At 41.2% G+C, this 20844-nt stretch overlaps 1 protein-coding gene across 4 annotated transcripts in view; it reads left to right on the forward strand.

The window, feature by feature from the left end:
* MIPOL1 (mirror-image polydactyly 1) overlaps nucleotides 1–20844 on the forward strand; it is a 265158-nt gene that overhangs the window by 99826 nt on the left and 144488 nt on the right. The gene's annotated exons all lie outside the window — the stretch shown is intronic.

Genomic DNA, 20844 nt, shown 5'->3' on the forward strand with positions numbered 1-20844 from the left:
ACCTGCCTCACCGCCTGTGAAGCGACTTCCCTGCAGGTGGGGAGCCGGTTCTCAAACCGGTATCCTTACGCGGGTCATTGCGCTTTGCGCCACATGCGCTTAACCCACTGCGCCACCACCCGACTCTCGAGTTACACACTCTTACATGTTGCTTTTCTCATTTCTGAAAGCTATTACAATCAATTGCACTTCCTCTTTCTCCAACTTACTCCTATCTCAATTCTTGCTATTTTAAACACCTCTGTAGATGTTCATGCCCAATTTATGATCTCTGAGTCTCTCTCCTCCAATCACTGTATGTTCTGTGCTAATTCTGTAACTCGCTCTAGTCATCTGGTAGCTGGTCTTGGTCATCACTGGTAGAGATTTCAAGTTTGTTGATCTCTATATAATTTGGTCATGGCTAAATTATTATTTTTAATATATTTATTTATTTATTATTGGACAGAACTTGAAAGAAGAGAGGAGGGAGAGAGAGACACCTGCAGCTATGCTTCACCACTCATGAAGCTTTCCCCCTTCAGGTGGTGACCAGGGGCCTGAACGCTGTAATGTAAGCACTTAACCAGGTGCACCACTGCCTGGCCCCTGGAGGCTAAATTACGTAGTTGATCTCTAATCTCTGTTGTAGAGACTTCCTGAGATCACCACTTATTTTATTACAAAAAAAAACCAACTTTGGTTGTTGTTTATTTTATTTGGTAGGACACAGAGAAATTGAGAGGAAACAGGCAGAGAGGGAGAGTAAGACAGAGACATCTGCAGAACTGCTGTGCCACTCATGAAGCTCCCCCGTGCATGGAGGGCAGCAAGGGTTGGAACCTGGCTCCTTGTCTATAGCCAGGTGTGCACTCAACTGGCTGTGCCAACACCTCCCCCCCCCCCCCCCCCCCCCGCACTGTATTTCCATCTCTGTAGCTTCTAGCACTTCACTCGCTGCCTCTAGCCCCTTTTCAACTCTCCGGGCACTTGTTTATCTTGCACTTCTTTTCCTATTCCTCAAGCCTTCCCTTTTAATGGAATGTAGCATTCCTGACCCCACCCACCCAGTAATTACCGCCAGCATGTTACAGTAGAATCCCAGTTCTCTCTACGTGCTCTTTCCTCTCATATCACCTAGCAAACTCTTAGCTTATAAATTTCAATTTCTGCCTGGTTTTCAATGTCACATCTTCACATGGCAGGAGAAAGAAGTTAACACAAACATGACCATCTTACCCATCCATCACCACTGCTGTCGGGCTAGTCCTTGGGCGTCGTCTGGCTATTTCCTTGGCTCTGCTTGTATCTCCATTTTATTCACTTAGCCCTCCAGAGAATGATTTAAAAATATATATATTTATGGGAGTCGGGCTGTAGCACAACGGGTTAAGCGCAGGTGGCGCTAAGCTCAAGGACCGGCGTCAGGATCCCGGTTCGAGCCCCCGGCTCCCCACCTGCAGGCAGGTCCCTTCACAGGCGGTGAAGCAGATCTGCAGGTGTCTGTCTTTCTCTCCCCCTCTCTGTCTTCCCCTCCTCTCTCCATTTCTCTCTGTCCTATCCAACAACAACGACATCAATAATAACTACAACAATAAAAAACAAGGGCAACAAAAGGGAATAAATAAAATAAAATAAATTAAAAAAAAATATATATATATATATATATTTATAAAATGGTAACACTGACAAGACCATAGGGTAAGGGGTACAACTCCACACAATTCCCACCACCAGAACTCCGTATCCCCTCCCCTCCCCTGATAGCTTTCCTATTCTTTAACCCTCTGGGAGTATGGAATGATTTTCTCTCTTTCTTTTTCTCCCCATATATTTAACCTCCCCTCTCTAGTGAGTAAAAAAAATAACTCCTTTTCCCTGGCATTTCTTTCCCCAGCCTCTCTGCATTGGCACCTGTATTTTCTGCCTTTTTACTTTGTATCTTCTTTGCTACATGCTCCTGTTGAAGGACAATACCTTATTTCCTTTTTTTTCCCCGAGTTATATTTATAAAATGGAAACACTGGCAAGACCATAGGATAAGAGTGGTACAACTTCACATAATTCCCACCACTAGGACTCCATATCCCATCCCATCCCCTCCCCTGGTAGCGCTCCTATTCTTTATCCCTCTGGGAGCATGGACCCAGGGTCATTATGGGGTGCAGAAGGTGGAAGGTCTGGCTTCTGTAATTGCTTCCCCACAGAACATGGGTGTTGATAGGTCGATCCATACTCCCAGCCTGCCTCTCAGTTTCCGTAGTGGGGCGGGGCTCTGGGGAAGCAGGGCTCCAGGACACATTGGTGTGGTCGTCTGCCCAGGGAAGTCCGGTTGGCATCATAGTAGCATCTGGAACCTGGTGACTGAAAAAGAGTTAAGATAGAAAGCAGAGAAAATTGTTGACTAATCCTGAACCTAAAGGCAAGAAAATTGTGGATAGAGATTTGGGGTCTCCATTTTGGAAAAAGCTAGTAGGTCTATTTTAGGTATATTCCAAGAGGCTCATGACCCAACTAGCTTTTGCCTGCACGTGACGTCTAATATGCAGGTGACCTAAGTTATTGTCTAGGGGAATGGTGTCATAGTTGGAAAAAGGACCAGAAAGCTGGATCAGGGAAGAGAGTAGCTCCCAAATATGGGAAAAGTATATAAATATTATTAACTGTAAATCCCATTGATCTGATCTGGGACCCATGTTCAGCACAGGGGCCTATGTAACCTCTGCATCCCTGTAGGTCTGAGATACCATTTTGTGGTCATGGCTAGGAACATTCCAGGCTGTGCCAATTTCAGGACCCATCATCCTCGTGTTATAGGCAGAGTATGTTATCCAACCTCCCTTCGGAGAATGGAACATTCCCTACCATTGTTTTTTTGTTTTTTGTTTTTCCTCCAGGGTTATTACTTGGCTCAGTGCCTGCACCACAAAGCCACTGCTCCTGGAGGCTATTTTTTCTCCTTTTCTTGCCCTTGTTGTTTAATCCATGTTGTGGTTATTATTATTGTCATTGAGGATGTTGTTGTTGGACGGGACAGAAAATTGGAGAGAGGACAGGAAGGCATAGAGGGGGAGAGAAAGAAACCTGCAGACCTGCTTCATCGCTTGCAAAACGACACCACCACCACCACCACCACCACCACCACCCCGTAGGTGGGGAGCCGGGGGCTTGAACTGGGATTCTTACACCAGTCCTTGTGCTTCACGCCATGTGCGCTTAACCCTGCCTCACCCCCCATTCCCTACCATTGTTGATTTGCATTGAGAGCCAGGCCCCATAGGGGCCCACAGAGGGGTCCATTGTGCTGTTCCTGATGGAGATGACCAGTGACAGTTGTCAGAAGGATCTGTTAGAGGTCTAGGCCCATCATGTTTGTGCAGGAATCCCAGGACTCCCTGACTAGGGCCCAGGTGATGGGTGGCCTGACAGTGTCTAAAGAGTCATCATTAAAGTGTGCTGCCAGTGTCTTGCCCTTATTCAGTGTTTGTAGTCCTTGCTTTGTCTGACAAGGTTAGTTTTGGAGTGATTGAGGGACGTGCAAGAGAAGGAAGATGAGGAGGGTATCTAGGTCTAAGTAGAGACTATTTCTTTAGGTACTTTATGGTGAGAACATATACCGTAAAGCAAAAGTACACAGTAGTTTGCAGTGAGTCAATAGATGTAGCAAGCAAGCAGAAAGACCCAAAAAAGACAATACCTTATTTATTTTTTATACTTATTTATTCCCTTTTGTTGCTCTTGCTTTTTTTTATTGTTATAGTTATTATTGTGGTTATTGATGTCATTGTTGGATAGGACAGAGAGAAATCGAGAGAGGAGGGGAAGACAGAGAGGGAGAGAGAAAGACAGACACCTGTAGACCTGCTTCACCACTTGTGAAGCGAACCCCCTGCAGGTGGGGAGCCAGGGGCATTTTAAAAAAAATCTCTATTGGGGGATTAATGTTGTACATTTGACAGTAAAATATAGTAGTTTGTACATGGATAACATTTCCCAGTTTTCCACATAACAACATAACCCCCTACAGGTACTTCTCTGCCATCATGTTCCAGGACCCGAACCCCCCAACCATCCACCCCCCCACTGCAGAGTCTTTGACTTTGGTGCAATACATTAACTCTAGTCCAAGTTCTGCTTAGTGTTTTCCCTTCTGATCTTGTTTTTCAATTTCTGCCTATGAGTAAGAGGAATTGCCAGTTCATAGGGTAGATCTGTTTCTCCTAGGCCCTTGACAATGCAAATTCACTATCCAAATTAGCTATGGATAGGACATAGAGAAATTGAGAGAGGTGGGGTAGGTAGAGAGAAGGAAAGATAGACACCTGCAAACCTGCTTCACCTCTTGTGAAGTGAACCCCCTGCAGTTGGGGAGCGGGGGACTCGAACTGGGATCCTTGCATCGGACCTTGCGCTTCACACTGTGTGCTTAACCCAGTGTGCTACCGCCCGGCCCCTCTGTGTGTAACTTTTATATGGCTGTAGGGTTGGGGGCTGAAACCATCGATCTTTTATGACACCGAGCAAAACAGATCCAAAAGTGCTAAACGAGAAGGAGCATGTCGAGGAAAAGTATGAATAACTAGAAATTAGAAAGAAGGGACCAGGTCGTGGTCCCTGGTACAAGCACACGTTAAAGTGTGTAAGGACTCTGGTTCAAGTCCCTGGCCCTCCCCTGCAGGACGGAAGCTTCATGAGAGGTGAAACGGTGCTGTCAGTCTCTCTTTCAGTCTCTGTCTCTCTCTCTCTCTCTTTCTCTCTCTCACACACGTTCTCTCACTTTCTACAGCCCCTTTCTCGGCTTTCTCTACCTCTATCCTAAATAAATAAATAAATAAGATGTTTAAAAACTAATTAGAAAGTGCTTTCTCTTTTTACTGTACTAAATTCAAAAATAAGGGTCTCAGTATATAATCTCACGGCACATAATTCAAAATCCAGAGGTCCAAGCTAGAACACATTTTGTCCGTCATGTATTTCTCACCTGTGAGCTTCTGAAGATCTGTCATCTCATTTCGATGAGATGAGAAGAAAACAATGAGAGACATACAAACCTCAGCACTACTCAGCGCTGCTCTGTGCAGTGTTGTGGGTCAGACAAGGGACCTGAAGCTTCGAAATCCTGTGTTACACCTCACAGCTCTTCCCTTATTAAATTTATTTTACTGAATACATTATGAGAGCGTTTGGGGACTCCACCAGGAACCTCATGCTTGTGGGCTCTACCGGCTTTGCCACTGCTTCAGTTATCATGCCCTCACCCGCTAATCTATATGACTAAAAGTGTCTGTTTAAAAACTGACTGAGATTGGGAAATCGGGCCAGGTGGTGTTTCACCTAATTAAGTGCGTAAGGACCCAGGTTCAAGCCCCTGGTCTCCGCTTGTAGGGGGAAAGCTTCATGAGTGGTGAATCAGGGCTTGAGATATTTCTCCTGTATCTCCCTCTCCACTCTAAATTTCGCTCTGTCTCTATCCAATAATAAATGAGCAAAAAAGTTAAAAGAGGGGAAAATGTTACTGGGAAATCAACACCAAGTAGTAAGTCCGTTTGAAGAGCGATCTCAGAATCCTGGACAAGGACATAGTAACCTTCCACATTTACAGAGGAAGAGACCAAGTAACTTGCGTTCTAGACCTCTCCTTTGCTAGTGTTGCTTCTCCTTTGCTAGTGTTGCTTTCTTATATTCCTTCTAACGGACACACTGCCTCGCATGGAACAGATGCAAAGTAATGACTGGAAAGTTATTAGGAGTCATACAAAACTTCTCATATGTGAACATAATCATAACATTTAGAGTTTCGTTTTTCAGGGAAAAGACAGAAAACGCGTGGGAGTTGGGTGGTAGGGCACGTAGCGCAAAGCACAAGGACCGGCATAAGGATCCCGGTTCAAGCCCCAGCTCCCCACCTGCAGGGGAGTCGCTTCACAGGCGGTGAAGCAGGTTTTCAGGTGTCTGTCTTTCTCTCTCCATCTCTGTCTTCCCCTCCTCTCTCGACTTCTCTCTGTCCTATCCAACAATGACGACATCAATAACAACAACAGTAATAATTACAACAATAAAACAAGGGCAACAAAAGGAAATAAATAAATATTTAAAAAAAAATTTTTAAAAGAGTTGTGTTCCTGTGGTGGAAAGAGGAAAGTTGGTGAAATGCTGCCAAACATCTCGCAACTCATTCTGGTAGGAGGAAACAGCAGAAAAGTGAGAGTTGAAAAAATATCAGTCTCTAGTTTCCACCCTCCCCCCACCTGCAAGAATGCAGGTAAATAAATATAATGTATAATGCCATGACTGGAAAAGGACATGTTAATCTGAATAAAAAATATTTTTAAAAAAAGAAAACTTACAACATTCTCATTGTGAATATAAACTTTTTATTAATTTTTGCCATCTGTTTGTTAATTTGCTTTCCTGTCTATCACATAATTATTTGCCTGTGCATGTTTTTTTTCCCAAACCATCTTGTCAAAATATATTGTTATTTGATCTATTTTTATAATTTCCTTTTTGTTCTTATAAAATTCCCACAACTTTTTTTTTTTTTTTAAGTATTGATCACTTTGGAAAGTGCAACTCAGGAAGAGAAAAGGAAAAATTACTCAGAAACCAATTTCCTAAGCATGATCCTACATAAATTATCTTGTTAATGGCTTGTCATATAACATGTGCTGCTTGGCAACTGGATTTTTCACTTTGACTTAAATTTTTCAGATTTTTAAAGCTCCAACCTGGGTCCTTATGCACTGGAACATGTGGGCTCAACCAGATGTACTCACTGTACCCCCTCCTTTTTTTTTTTCTAGAGACAGGAAGCAGAGAGAGTGAAAGAAACTCCCCCACCCCCACCCCCACCTCCCACAATGAAGCTTCTGTCGTGGTGGGTGGCAGACTTAAACCTGGTTACACACCCAGCAAAGCAGCCCAGTATCCAAATAAGCTACTCACTCCCTCGCCTCCACATGAGAATTTTTTAAGGAGCTGAAATTTTTTAGTACTATTCTCAGAAAACTATTTGATACTTTTTTTTTTGGGGGGGGGGTAAACCATTCTACTGGGGATTTAATGATTTGTAGTGCAGTAATTAATACATAGGTGTAATTTCTCTCCTCCTCAGAATACGTGTCTATAAAACTCACACCCCCAACTTGGGTCCCTTTCCACCATCACACACCAGGACCCCGTGTCCTCCCCACTCCTTCCTTTCCTTTAGTTCCTGTCCAAAGCATCATTCGTGCACACTTACTCAAAATGTGGTGATTATACTTATGCCCAATTTTATCTTCAAAAAGAAGCATATCACCATTCAATTATCTAGTAAAATTGTCTAGTCTGTAACACAAATACTATGGGAGGAGTGTAAAGCTGTCTTGAATATAATCAGAGTAAAGTACTTATCTTTAATCTAGGCAGGACATTGTAAAATGAATGTTGCATTCTTAGATAGATAGATATTTCATATATATATCAAGTGTGCAAGTATTCTCAAGGCTTTTACTCTTTGGAAAAAGTGATTGTGTGGCTGTGCTCATACATCAGCATAAGGTTTGTTTGATTAATTGCTACTTGACATATCTATCATAATCCTAAGCTCTGGGATCACAAAAGATCAGATCCACAAACCACTTCTTAGAATTAATTTAAATATTTAATATTGATACCTTGAAAAGATTCTGAGGAAAGTGGTTTTGATTGTTACTGGTAGCCAGCTTTAGAACTCCTTGAAAAAAAAAAAATTCCAACATTATATGGTTACTTACCGTAATTATTATTTATCTTCTGGTAAAGTGTCTGATAATCTTACTGGTAGGCTAAATGTAGAAGAAAATATACTCTAGTATTGAAATGTACTGAGAAACTGTTTCAATATATCTGTCAGCATGTCTTTAAAGAGCTGATAGTTTAGTTTTAAAGAGTTATTGATTGAGTGATTAATGCAGGTAGGCTGGGGCAGGCAGGGTGAAGAAATAGAGTATCATTCTGGCATAGAAAGAAGTCAAACTTGGGACCTTATCCCTCTAGCACTTACACCCCCTGCACCACCTCACAGGCCACTGTAGATAGATTTATTTTGGTTAGTGTTATTTTGATTTAGTGATCATTGAAAATTTAGAGTCCTTTAATGTTGTTTTCTTTTTATTTGTCCCCTTGGCTAAGTACATGAATGGAACTGCTAATGAAATAACCATTATTATTTTAATTTGAAAATCATTCATCAAAGCTACTCTGTTACAGTCTCAACTGCCATCTAGGGAAATTGCTGTTGCTTCATATACTCAATCCGTGTGGTGTTAGTTTTTCTTTTCTTTATTTATTTTTAATTTTTTTTATATTTATTTGCATTTATTTTTTCCTTTTTGTTGCCCTTGTTTTCTATTGTTATTATTGTTGTTATTGATGTTGTCGTTAGATAGGACAGAGAGCAATGGAGAAAGGAGGGGAAGACAGAGGGGGAGAGAAAGACACACACCTGCAGACCTGCTTGTGAAGCGGGAGTCAGGGGCTCCAACTGGGATCTTTACACCGGGCCTTGCGCTTCGTGCCACGTGCACTTAACCCGTTGCACTACCGCCTGACTCCCTCTTTTATTCATTTAACAGTGTTTTACACGAGTGTAAGATTCCAGGGATATAATCCTATGTCCAGACACGCTGTGTGTACATCACCTTCTCTGCTGCCAATGTTCTGGAACCTTCTTCCACAGCGCTGCCTGTAGCCACCTTTGTTCTCACACAGTTTAAAAGACAGCTTGGTCACCATCAAGTTCATTAGCTTTAGTCATCTGTTTCTTGTGTAGTTATTTTGGATTATAGCTGTTTTACAAAGTTCCTAACAATATGTCACTGTGACTTTTTTATCTCTACCAGTGGCTGATGCTGTTATGTTGAACATGTTTCCTTTCTTCCTGTCCTCCCTTCCTTCCTGTCCTCCCTTCCTTCCTTCCTTCCTTCCTCCCTCCCTCCCTTCCTCCCTCCCTCCCTCCCTTCCTTCCTTCCTTCCTTCCTTCCTTCCTTCCTTCCTTCCTTCCTTCCTTCCTTCCTTCCTTCCTTCCTTTCCTCCAGGGTTATGACTGGGGCTCAGTGCTTGCACTATGAATCTACTGCTCCTGGTGGCCATTTTTCCATTTTATTTGATAGAACAGAAAAATTGAGAGAGGAGAGGGAGATGGAGAGGGAGAGAGAAAAAGACACCTGCAGACCTGCTTCACTGCTTGTGAAACGACCCCCACACACACACACACACACAATGTCTGGTTCTTTCTCTCTCCTCCTAACTTTCTCATTAGTAAATAAATAAAATCTTGAAAGAAAGCCAGCAGGGTTCATGGATAAAGAGTGAGAATTTAGTGAATGTGGGATATATTTTATTTATCGATTTTTATCTATTTAATTATTTATTTTGCCTCCAAGGTTATCGCTGGGGCTCAGTGCCTGCACTACAAATCCACTCTTCCTGGCAGGCATTTTTTCCATTTTGTTTCCCTTGTTATTTTTATTGCTGTTTTTGTTAGATAAGACAGAGAGAAATAGAGAGAGGAGGGGAAGACAGAGAGGGGGAGAGAAAGACAGACACCTGCAGACCTGCTTCACCACTTGTGAAGCGACTCCCCTGCAGGTGGGCAGCCGGGGGCTCGTACTGGGATCTTTACACCAGTCGTTGCGCTTCACGCCAGTCTTTGCGCTTCGCACCACGGACCGACTCCCCACTTTGCATTTTCTAAGTACTACCATCCAGTGTAACCAAGTCTTCAGAAATCCACTCCTGTGTTTTATCAAGCCAACTGTGTCACATTGATGGGGAACATGAACCTGGGTCCAAGGCTACCCTTCATTTGCTGTGAAGTGATCTCTTTAAGCAGAACAATATTGTATAGGATCCGGTGGTGGCACATAGGTGTTCAGAAAGCCAATGCATGTTTGGCTTTCGATAAACATTGCATGCAAGGATGCCAGCTGCATTCCAGAGAGTGTTTATTCTAGTAAGAACACTCAGGAACAGTTTTAATAAGGAAGGGGAAATAATAGGAGTTTGTAATCTAAGAGTAGAGCTTCAGGGCTTAGAATTTAAGAGAACGCAGAACGAAATACCGCATATGAGTATTGTTTGAAAATAAACTTTGTTACGGTAAATAAATGGGTAATATTTGCTCTTGTCTAGACTATTGGCAGTGAATTTTCTTTTTTAAAATATGGAAACAACTTTGGTTAGAAGTAAGTCATCCATGTCAGTGTTTGCCAGACTGTTAGGAGGGACCTTTTTTTTTTTTCAGTTGAGAGGGTTAATGCTTTACAGTACAGTCATTGACATATGCATACATTTTCATTATGTAATCTCCTTCCGCCTCCTCCTGAGTCCTTGGCTTTGGTGCAATACACCATGTCCATTCCATACTTCACTTTGTGCTGTCCCTATTTGAGGGACCAGTTTTTAAAATGTTTTATTTAGGGGCCTGGAAGGTGGTACACCCAGCTAAGCCAGCACTGTGAGTGCTATGCGCGAAGACTCATGCAAGCCCTTGCTCCCCACCTGTGGGGGCCCGGGAGGAGCTCCACAGATATCAAGCAGGTCTGCAGGTGTCTGTCTTTCTCTCCCTCTCCCTCTCCGTCTCCTCCTTCCCTCTCAAAATCTTTCTCTCCTATCAAATAAAATAGGGAGAAAAAAGAAGAAAGGAAACAATGGTTTCTGGAGGGGGCGGATTCATAGTGCTGGCACCTAGCTCCATTGATAACCTTGGAAGCAAAATAATTAATAGTAATGATATGTTTTATTTAGTTATTTGTTTTCAGTGAAAGAGATAGCACTGCTCAGGTCTGGCTTATGATAGTTCTGGGGATTGAACCTGGGATCCTAGAGTCTCAAGCATGAACATCCAAACCATTGTGTTATCTCCTCAGCCTTGAGGGACTGCGTTTTCAAGAGCATTTTCCAATGTTTTAGCCCACTATTTTTTATAGTACATAGAAAAAAATTCATTGCCAAAAAATGAAGTGCAAATATATGCAGATATGATGAGTTCAAGCTTACTTCCTTTTTCTTCTTGTTATTGAATCTAACAGTCAAAGTTACCCTGTAAAAATCCCATAGAAAGTTTAATTACTCCTGTGATCTGGGAGGTAGTGCAGTAGATAAAGCATTGGACTCTCAAGCACGAGGTCCTGAGTTCAGTCCCCAGCAGCACATGTACCAGAGCGATGCCTGGTTCTTTCTCTCTCTATCACCTTCTCTCTCATAAATAAATAAATAAATATATAAATAATTTTTTTTTAAAAAAAAGAAAGTTTAATTACTCCCTGTGTGTAGTAACTGGCTTCCTGGCATTGTCAGTTTCAGGCCAATAAGTCCCTGGGCAGCATGTTCCAGTGGGGATAACCAACTTTACAATTTAAAGTGTTTGTAATGAAGAGTAAGCGGACTGAAAATACTTTGGAATGTGAAAAGACATGTCTTTTCATGTCTCCAGAGTAACTTGTGTGTGAAGGAGCTCACAGAGTGTAAAGAGAAAGAGAAAGAGAAGTGTCACTGAAAGTGAAGTTATTTATTTATTTATTTTTTATTAACATGAAAAAAATAACCAAGTAAACTTGGGACTATAAGGAAGAGTGGCTGAGCAGTGGTACACCTAGTTAAGTGCACACATTACCATGCACAAGGACCTAGGTTCAAAGCCCCAACCCCACCTGCAAGGGAGATGCTTCACAAGTGGTGAAACAGTGAGCGCTACAGGTGTCTCTCTCCCCCTTCCCTCTTAGTTTCTCTCTGTCTCTGTCCAAAAATAAAATAAGAATTAAAAAGAAAAGAAAAAAGAAACCACTGAACAGGAAGTATCTTGGTAATGAAAAATGACTCCCCAAGGCCACGGATGACAGAAGAACAAGGAGGGTGGGTAAGAGAAAGAAAAACCTAAATCAAAAACTGTATTTGACTTTGGGGAATAAAATAGAATGCAGATTGTTTTGACTGAAGTTAACATTAGGAAGGATGTATATTTGTTTTAGTCTTTAACATAGATATCAACAAGATACTCTCAAGAATATTTAAAAATAGGGAGTTGGGCAGTGGCACAGCGGGTTAAGCGCACGTGGTGCAAAGCACAAGGACCAGCTTAAGGATCCGGGTTCGAGCCCCCAGCTCCCCACCTGTAGGGGGTTCCCTTCACAGGCGGTGAAGCAGGTCTGCAGGTGTCTGTCTTTCTCTCCCCATCTTTGTCTTCCCCTCTTTTCTCCATTTCTCTCTGTCCTATCCACCAACAACGACATCAATAACCACAACAATGTTAAACAAGGGCAACAAAAAGGTAAATAAATATTTTTTTTTAAAAAAGAATATTTAAAAATAAAACATTTTAAAGGTGTCAATGATTGGCCTCGTAGCAAAAGTAGAAAAATCTTTGCTACAGTAATCAGTAAACCGTTTTACAGGTATTTAATGGTTTGCTGTGGAAGACATGATTTTCGTATTTCAATATTCAAGAGTAGAGTCTTAATTGACCAAGAAAACAACTTTTACATGATATTAAAATGTTTTAGGATTTCACCTGTTGTAATCTTAGACGTTGGAGTGGTTTCTGTTAAGATTTTACACTGGGCAACACACATTATACAACAAGAAAATTAAGAAGAAGCACTTAAGTAACTGACAACTCTGTTCAGATTACCACACTTGGAATAGCAAACAAAGTTTGCAAACCAAGAAGAGACATCTGTGATTCAAGACTACAATAACTGAAAAAGAGATTAATAAACTATTAAAGTGTGGCTGTCATCCAGTGAGTACTAATACTATTTCCTGAACTCTTCTTTGTGTTTTGCAATAGCATCAGAAGCATCTCTGTCCCTTTGTGCAATAACTGCCAACTTAACATTTAGGTTATACTGTTGTTTGTTTATGGATTTGGAGAAAATCCATTCAGGTTTACTTAAGAACCAATTCATTACAATGGTATTATTTACTGAATTTTGTTTTCCTGGCCATTAGCTAACTACAGGGTTCAGCCTCACAAGGTTATAACTGTACAGAACGGATGAAAATGCCATAACCTCGTTGTAGCATTAGTCATCATCTTAGGAAAAAATGTCTCCTCAGCCCAGGAAGGATTACATAAAATAATTAAACTAACCAGACCTCTTTTATATGGGGATTTTATATCTATCTTTATGCTGATTATTTTCATTTATAAAATGGTTTCTAGTGAGTCATATTAAACTCAGAAATGAAATATTTTTTCTGATGTAATTTCTATCGAGACAAAAACTCAGCCTGAGGGAGCCTTGAGAAGCACAAGGACAGGCCCAAAGACTTGGGTTCGAGCGCCTGGTTCCCCACCTACAGGGAGGTCACTTCACAAGCAGTGAAGCAGGTCTGCAGGTGTCTGTCTTTCTCTCCCCCTCTCTGTCTTCCCCTCCTCTGTCCGTTTCTCTCTGCCCTATCCTACAACAACAGTGGAAAAAAGATGGCCGCCAGGAGCAGTGGATTTGTAGTGTAGGCATCGAGCTCCAGCGATAACCCTGGAGGCAAAAAAATAATAATAAACCAGCTCAAGTATTATAGAATTAAAATTATTGACATTAAAGAGGAAGTATTGTTAGTGATTTTTTTTCTTTTAATTAAGCTACTACAAATTGCCATCTCAAATCTTAGGTGTTCACCCTAAACATTTCCAAGCAACTCTTCAAACAGCCCTAAGTTTTACATACACCTTATGCTGCCAGGGGCTCAGTGCTTGCACAGCAGATCCACAGCCCTGGGTGTTCCCCCACCCCATACATACAGATTTTTTTTTTTTAAAAAAAGAGAGAGGGCGATAAAGTGAGAGAACTGAGAGGGAAGGAGAAGATAGGATAAGAGAGATATCTGTAGCACTGCTTCACCACTTGTGAAGCTTCTTCCCCTGCAGAGGGAGACTGGGGGCTTGTGCCTGGGTCCTTGCTTATGGTAATATGTTTGCTCAGTGGGGTGCACCACCAGCCTCCCCCTGTATATGTATTTTTTTTTAATCCTTATTCATTTATTTACAAGAGAGAGAGAGAGAAACGTAGAGCACTGCTGTGGCCTATGCAGTGCTGGAGAAGGGACCATCGGCACAGGCATGCGAGTCCAGCACCACCTCAGGGCAGCTCCTGCGGCACCACACGTGTTTATAATTTCAGTACTAAGTACGACTGTGTACTTGTATCGTAACAGTTATTGATATAATTAGCCAGTCATACTATAGATATAGATATGATAGCTGTGAAAGTTATATTGCCATTTTCTTGTTCAACTTGAGGGCTGTCCTGGCAGATTGAGTTCCTAAGGAGTCGTGGGCATATGGGCTGTGGCTGAACGTATGACGAGACTGGAATCAAGGGACTATGTAGCCTTATTATGATCATTACTATTATTATTGTCAGCCTGTTTAGAACACCACCTTGCATTCACTGCCTCCCCTCTTTCACCTCCTGGAACAAGGTGCCACAGTACTGAATTGTCAATAATCTTATCAATATAAAGGTCATAACTTCAAAACTTTTTAATCAGATCACACAGTGCAAGTGATTATATCAACTGTTAAGACTTTTATCTTGACTTGTTTTATTTTTTTGTCAGCCACACACACACACACACACACACACCTACACACACACACACACACACACACACACCTATACACACACACACACACACACACCTATACACACACACAAACGTCCACTACTCCAAGCTGACTTTTGCATATAAGCGAGTCAGCGAGAGAGGGAAGGAAACCGTAGCACAGAAGCTTCCTTCCGGTAAGGGGGGGCTAAGCTCATAGCTGGTTCACACAGACATGGGAACGCAGAGCACTATGCAAGTGTTACTTGGCCAGTCCAAAACACAGTATATATTAGTGATTTAACAATGGTTTACGAGATTACAAGATTCAGGGGAAGGGGCAGCTGGTGGTGCACCTATTATGATGCCTCATGCATAGTGAGGCGGGTGCCTAACCACTGGGATATCTCCAAGTCCCATGATTATTCTAATGTGCAGTAATACTCTGATTATTGTCATGAGTCTTAGTTGTTCATTAAACATATTATATAGGCTACATTAATTAGTGTGTATATATGAAAAACAGGACGGTGTTTTCTTATTGTCTATTTATTTATTGGATAGACAGCCAGAAATAGAGAGGGAAGGGGAGGTAGAGAGGGAGGGAGAAAGAGAGACACCTGCAACACTACTTCACCACTTGAAAAGCTTTCTCCCTGCAAGTGGGGACTGGGGACTCGAACCTGGGTCTTTGAGCATTGTAACATGTGCATGCATTCAACCAGGTGCGCCACCAGCCGGCCCCCCAAAAGGAGGCTTGCACGTATTCTGTTTCAGATCGGGGCTATGTTCCTAAGTGAGACTGACATATTTCTCCTGTCAGGTGTTGTCCTGGTCATTTTGGTGCCAGGGTTGAATTAGTCTCATCAAAAGTTTCCTCATGTGGCCAGGCAGTGGCACACCTACTTCAGCACACACACTAAAGTGTTCAAGGACCTGGGTTTGAGCCCATGGTCCCCACCTGCAGGGGAGAAGCTTCACAGGTGGTGAAGCAGGGCTGCAGGTGTCTCTCTGTCTCTCCTTTTCTATCTCCTTCACCCCTCTCAATTACTCTCGGTCTCTATTCAACAATAAATAAATACAAGTATATATTTTTTAAAAGTTTCCTCATTTTAATTTCAAATGAGAACTAGAGAGGCAGAGAGAAAAACACTACAGCACCACGGCTTCCTTCCCTGTGGTGGGGGGGAGGGGTGGACTTGAACTTGAAACTTGCGCCTGTCGTAGTATCCAATTTGCCAGCCCAAATTTCACATGCTCTCTTTTAACGTGTCTATTTCATGATTCCTCTTTACTATATATTTCACACATTTTTCATGTTTTTCTTAATTCTTTTTCTGATCCTTCATGGCAAACTGCTTTATAAGGTGATGTGCAGAAGGGGAAGTCCTCTCAAGTTCGAACTACTGCCTTACCTGAGGGGAACTTTGCTTCTATTGGGGACTTAGCACAAGATTATACTTGTTGGGGATAGGTTTTTATCTTAATTTGTGTTTTAGGTTACTTGATATTTTATGCTAGTTTATGGGTTTTCACCATGATGACTCTTTCATTAGGTATTGTCCCCCATGAAGGGATACTTAGCCAACCTTTCAATTTCTCAAGATATATTATTATCTCTCTGCATAATTATGAACTATATAAACTTCCTTCCCACTATACTGAATCAGTATGGTATCTACTTTTTTCTTAAAATGTTTCCTCAGCACTAAATATTCCTCTGTCGTTCTGTATATCTGTGCAAGGATCTCCACTGACTTCTTACCTCCATCAGTCCTTGTAAGGTCAACAAAAATCCTAGTTTCTAGCCTTCGAGATCCAGATCTGGGCTTATCTGCCTAGTTAACTAGTATGCTTGTAACTCTTTGGGTTTCCTCTTAATTTTTAATCCTCACAGATTAAATCTTTCATTCTTTCTGAAGTGGTTAAGTCAGGAAAAGGGGTGTTACCACTCCAGCTTTTTTTTTTTTTTTTTGCCTTCAGGGTTATAGCTGGGTTTCGGTGTCGGCCCTACAAATCCACTGCCCCTGGAGGCCATTTTTCCCATTTTGTTGCCCTTGTTGTTGTTGTTATTGTTGTCATTGCTGTTGTTGTTGTTGGATAAAACGGAGGAGAGAAATTGAAAAGAGGAGAAGACACCTTCAGGCCTGCTTCACCACCTGTGAAGTCACCTACCTGCCTGCAGGCGGGGAACTGGAGGCTCAGACCAGGACCCTTAGGCCAGTCCTTGCCATGTGCGCTTAACCCGCTGTGCTACCGCTCAGCCTGATGTTCCCTTCTTTAATGAATGAAAAGAATGGGGGCTGGCGAGTGGCGCACCCAGTTAAGTTCATTATCATGTGAAGGACTTGAGTCCAAGCCCTGCTCACCACCTGGTGAAACAGGTCTGTAGGTATCTCAGTTTTCTCCTTTCTCTCGCTCTCTCTTCCCCTTCCCTCACAATTTCTGTCTTATCAAACAAGAATATACAGAAAATGAAAGATGAGTTAGTTCTAAGAGCAGTACTAAGCGTGCAGGCACAGAGCCCCAGTGATAACACTGTCGGCAATAGTAGATAGATAGATAGATAGATAGATGAAAAGAAACAGGACAAATGCTAAATATCTATGTCCCTAAATCAAGTAGTATTTCACATGACTGGATACAATTAAAAATGACGTATCATCCTTGTTCATATTTTATCTAATATTAATTATTGTAAAAGTTCTAACACATGAACAGTAATCTGGGATTTGCTTTTTATCTTGAAAAATTGGGGGGACAGGTGGTGGTGCACCTGGTTGAGTACAAGTTACAACGTGCAAGGACCTAAGTTCAAGCCCCTGGTCCCTACCTACAGGGTGAAGGCTTCATGAGCAGTGAACCATTCAAGTGATGCTCTTTCTTTCTCAATTTCTCTCTGTCCCTATCCAAATAAAAGAAGAAACTATCTTAAACTTCATAGAGAACTTAAAGTAGCATTGTCAGGGTGTGCTTGAGAACTGAAAGTCTCACTGTAGGAGCCAAATGATGCAAATGAAACAAGTTAAAAACAAAAAAGAAGCCTTAGTTCATGATTTGAATTCAAAGTTAATAGTTCAAACACAGGGAGGGCTAGCTTTATTATTATTTTTTAAAGGGGATTGTTATTTATTTCCTACTTCTGGCCACTGCCAAAAGTTCGAAACAACATGGAGCTCAATAACAGTGAGCCCTCCAGCACCTCAACTTTGAGTTCCAAGTTCCTTGCCTCCCTCTTTTCCTTCCTTTCTTATCATCGCAGTTATTGCTGGCACTCAATTCCTGCATGATAACCCCACCATTCCTTGAGCTCTCTCTTCCTCCCTCCCGCCAAGTTAAAGGGAGAGAGGAGTGGAGTGAATGGAAGGGAGGAAGGGAGACACCTGCCATGCTGCTCCACTGCTCTTGCAAGCATCCTCTCTGTGGGTGTAGACATGGGGCTGGGGGCCCATGCAAATGGAGTTATGTGTGCTCTGCTTGAATCTCCCATGGAGGGGAAGAGGTGTGGATCTCTGGTGGTGGGAATTGTATGGAATTGTACCCCTCTTATACCACAGTCTTGTCAATCATTATTAAATCATTAATAAAAAATACCGTAAAAAAATTAATAGTGTTGTGGTCTGGGAGGTAGTGTAATGGATAGAGCACTGAATTGTCAAGCATGCGTGAGGTCCTGGATTCAGAACGCCCCTGGCAGCACATGTACCAGAGTGATGTCTGGTTCTTTCTCTCTCTCTCCCCCTATCTTTCTCAGTAATGAATAAATAAAATCTTTAAAATAAATAAATAAGTAAATAATGTTTAAGCCAAAAAAAAAAAAAGGAAATGGCTTTAGAAATATCTTAGCTAATAAATAAAAGGGGAAGATTAAAATGTTAATTAGAACTTGAAATAATATAGTGACAGATCTTAAGACGGAAGAGACCACCTGACTCGTGTTTCCAGATGAAAGAACACACAACATATAAAGTAGTCATGTTCAGGGGCAGGGTGGTGTGACATCCAGTAACATATGCAGTGGCTCAGGTTCAAGCCCCCAGACCCCACCTGCAGCAGGGAAGCTTCACAAGTGCCAAAGAAGAGCCACTCTCTCTTCCTCTCTCCCTATTTCCCTGTTCTCTTTCAGTTTCTCTGTCTCTGTCCAAAATAAATAAATAAAATGAATAGTTATGCTATTAAAAATAAATCTAAATCTAGACCTGATCAGGGCTCTAGATCAGACTGTCACATAGGAGAAGGGAGGATAGTATGAAAAGACACTACAAGCCTGCTGTCTAAGAGTACAATGCTTTTTCGCTGTGCCGTCTCCCTGGCCACGAGTGAGTGACACTACAGAAATGCAGTGGAAAAACTGGTACACTATAAGGAAAAGGACTTGGTTTATTTTTTAAAGATAATGTAATATAAATTTAAAATAAATTTAATATTCATTACAGTCCAATCACATCCATTTGTTTTGAAGTCAAAAGGTTTTTTTTTTTAATTTGTTTTAAGAATAAAAGTTACTTCCCACTATACTAAATATTTGGCAGTTTTCCAATCTAAAATGACACTTCAAATTTTTGCTTGTGGTCATTAAGGTTTAAATGTCATTGAACTCTGTCAATCAAAATTCATTTATTCATTGTTAATAGTAGGTTACAAGTTTGTAGGGTTACAAAATATTCCTCCAACCATACCCACCACCAAAATTCTGTGCCCTCTTCATAGGTCATCACACCTCTTCATAGGTAATCGTAGTTCTTACAGAATCTTAGAAACTGTTCCTGTTTGTTTTTTCAGGATCATGTATTCCAGTTCTCTAGTTTCCACATATGAGCGAAGACTTGTTATATTTGTCTTTTACTTCTTTACTTATTTTACGAAGCATAATCACCTCCAGTTCTGTCCTCTTGGTCCCAAAGGACACGATATCACTTCTTTTTTTTTTTTTATAAAGAGTAATATCCCCTGGGGTATATAGTCCATATTTTTTATTTTATTTATAAAAAGGAAAAACTGACAAAACCATAGGATAGGAGGGGTACAACTCCACACAATTCCCACCACCAGATCTCTGTATCCCATCCCCTCCCCTGATAGCTTTCCTATTCTTTATCCCTCTGGGATTATGGACCCAGGGTTTATTTTTAACAAGTAAGCTCTGGGAGAGAGAGGCAGATAGGGAAATGCAAATGAAAACATCTTGGACCATGGTGGTTATCATTAAGGGGGCATAGAACTTTGGTGGTGAGTGGAGTGTGAAACTATAGGCCTGCCATCTTTTTTTTTTTTTTTTTTTTAATTTTTCCTACCAGGGTTATTTCTATGGCTCTTATGAATCCACTGCTCCTGGCAGGCTTTCCTCTTTCTTTCTTTCTTTCTTTCTTTCTTTCTTTCTTTCTTTCTTTCTTTCTTTCTTTCCTTCCTTCCTTCCTTCCTTCTTTCTTTCTTTCTTTCTTTCTTTCTTTCTTTCTTTCTTACTTTCTCTCTCTCTCTCATTCTCCCTTCTTTTCTTGTCTTTTCTTTCTCTCTCTCTCTCCCTTTCTTTCTTTCTTTCTCCTTTTTATTATACTTGAAAGGACAAAGAGAAAATGAGAGAGGAGGGGAAATAGAGAGGGAAAGAGAAAGACACCTGCAGACCTGCTTCACAGCTACCCTCTCACCCCAGCAAGTGGGGAGCGGGGCCTCCAGTCCAGGTCCTTGTCAACAGTAATATGTACATTAATGTAATACAAATCATGTTGTTTGTTTGTTCAGAAACCTCCGTTTCAGAGCAAACTTTTTTTTCTGGAAAAAAAAAAAAGGATTTAGGACTTTATTTCTTGAGCCTTTCCTCAGGTTCATCTATATGTGGTCCTGGCTTGCAGTATATTAGTTTACAGTTTGTAAATTATTGTGTTAAATGTGTGATATATTCGTGTTAAGATCTTATATTCAAATGACTTGTTATTTTCACTGTGTTTTGACTATTGATGCTTTTAACCCATTTGTACCTTTCTAGTTTTTTATTTATTATATTCCCTCCATTCTCAAATCAGAATATCATTTCATGTTTGTTATCATTGGTTTTGCCAGAGAATGAGCATTAATCAAAAAGGAGAAATACCAAATGCACGCTTTTTAATTCTTTCCAAATCTTGTATCGTTCTGTGCCTCTTAATTTTTCCCTATGCTGTTGGCCTTTTGATATTATAAAAATATGAACAACCTTATACATATAGATTATATTTTTAATTAATAAAAAGACATCACAATATCTCATATAGTCATTCATTTATAACCCAATATCTGTTTATAGTCACTCAGTAGACACAT

The sequence above is a fragment of the Erinaceus europaeus genome, chromosome 16, assembly GCF_950295315.1.
Source record: "Erinaceus europaeus chromosome 16, mEriEur2.1, whole genome shotgun sequence".
In the NCBI taxonomy this organism is placed as follows: domain Eukaryota; kingdom Metazoa; phylum Chordata; class Mammalia; order Eulipotyphla; family Erinaceidae; genus Erinaceus; species Erinaceus europaeus.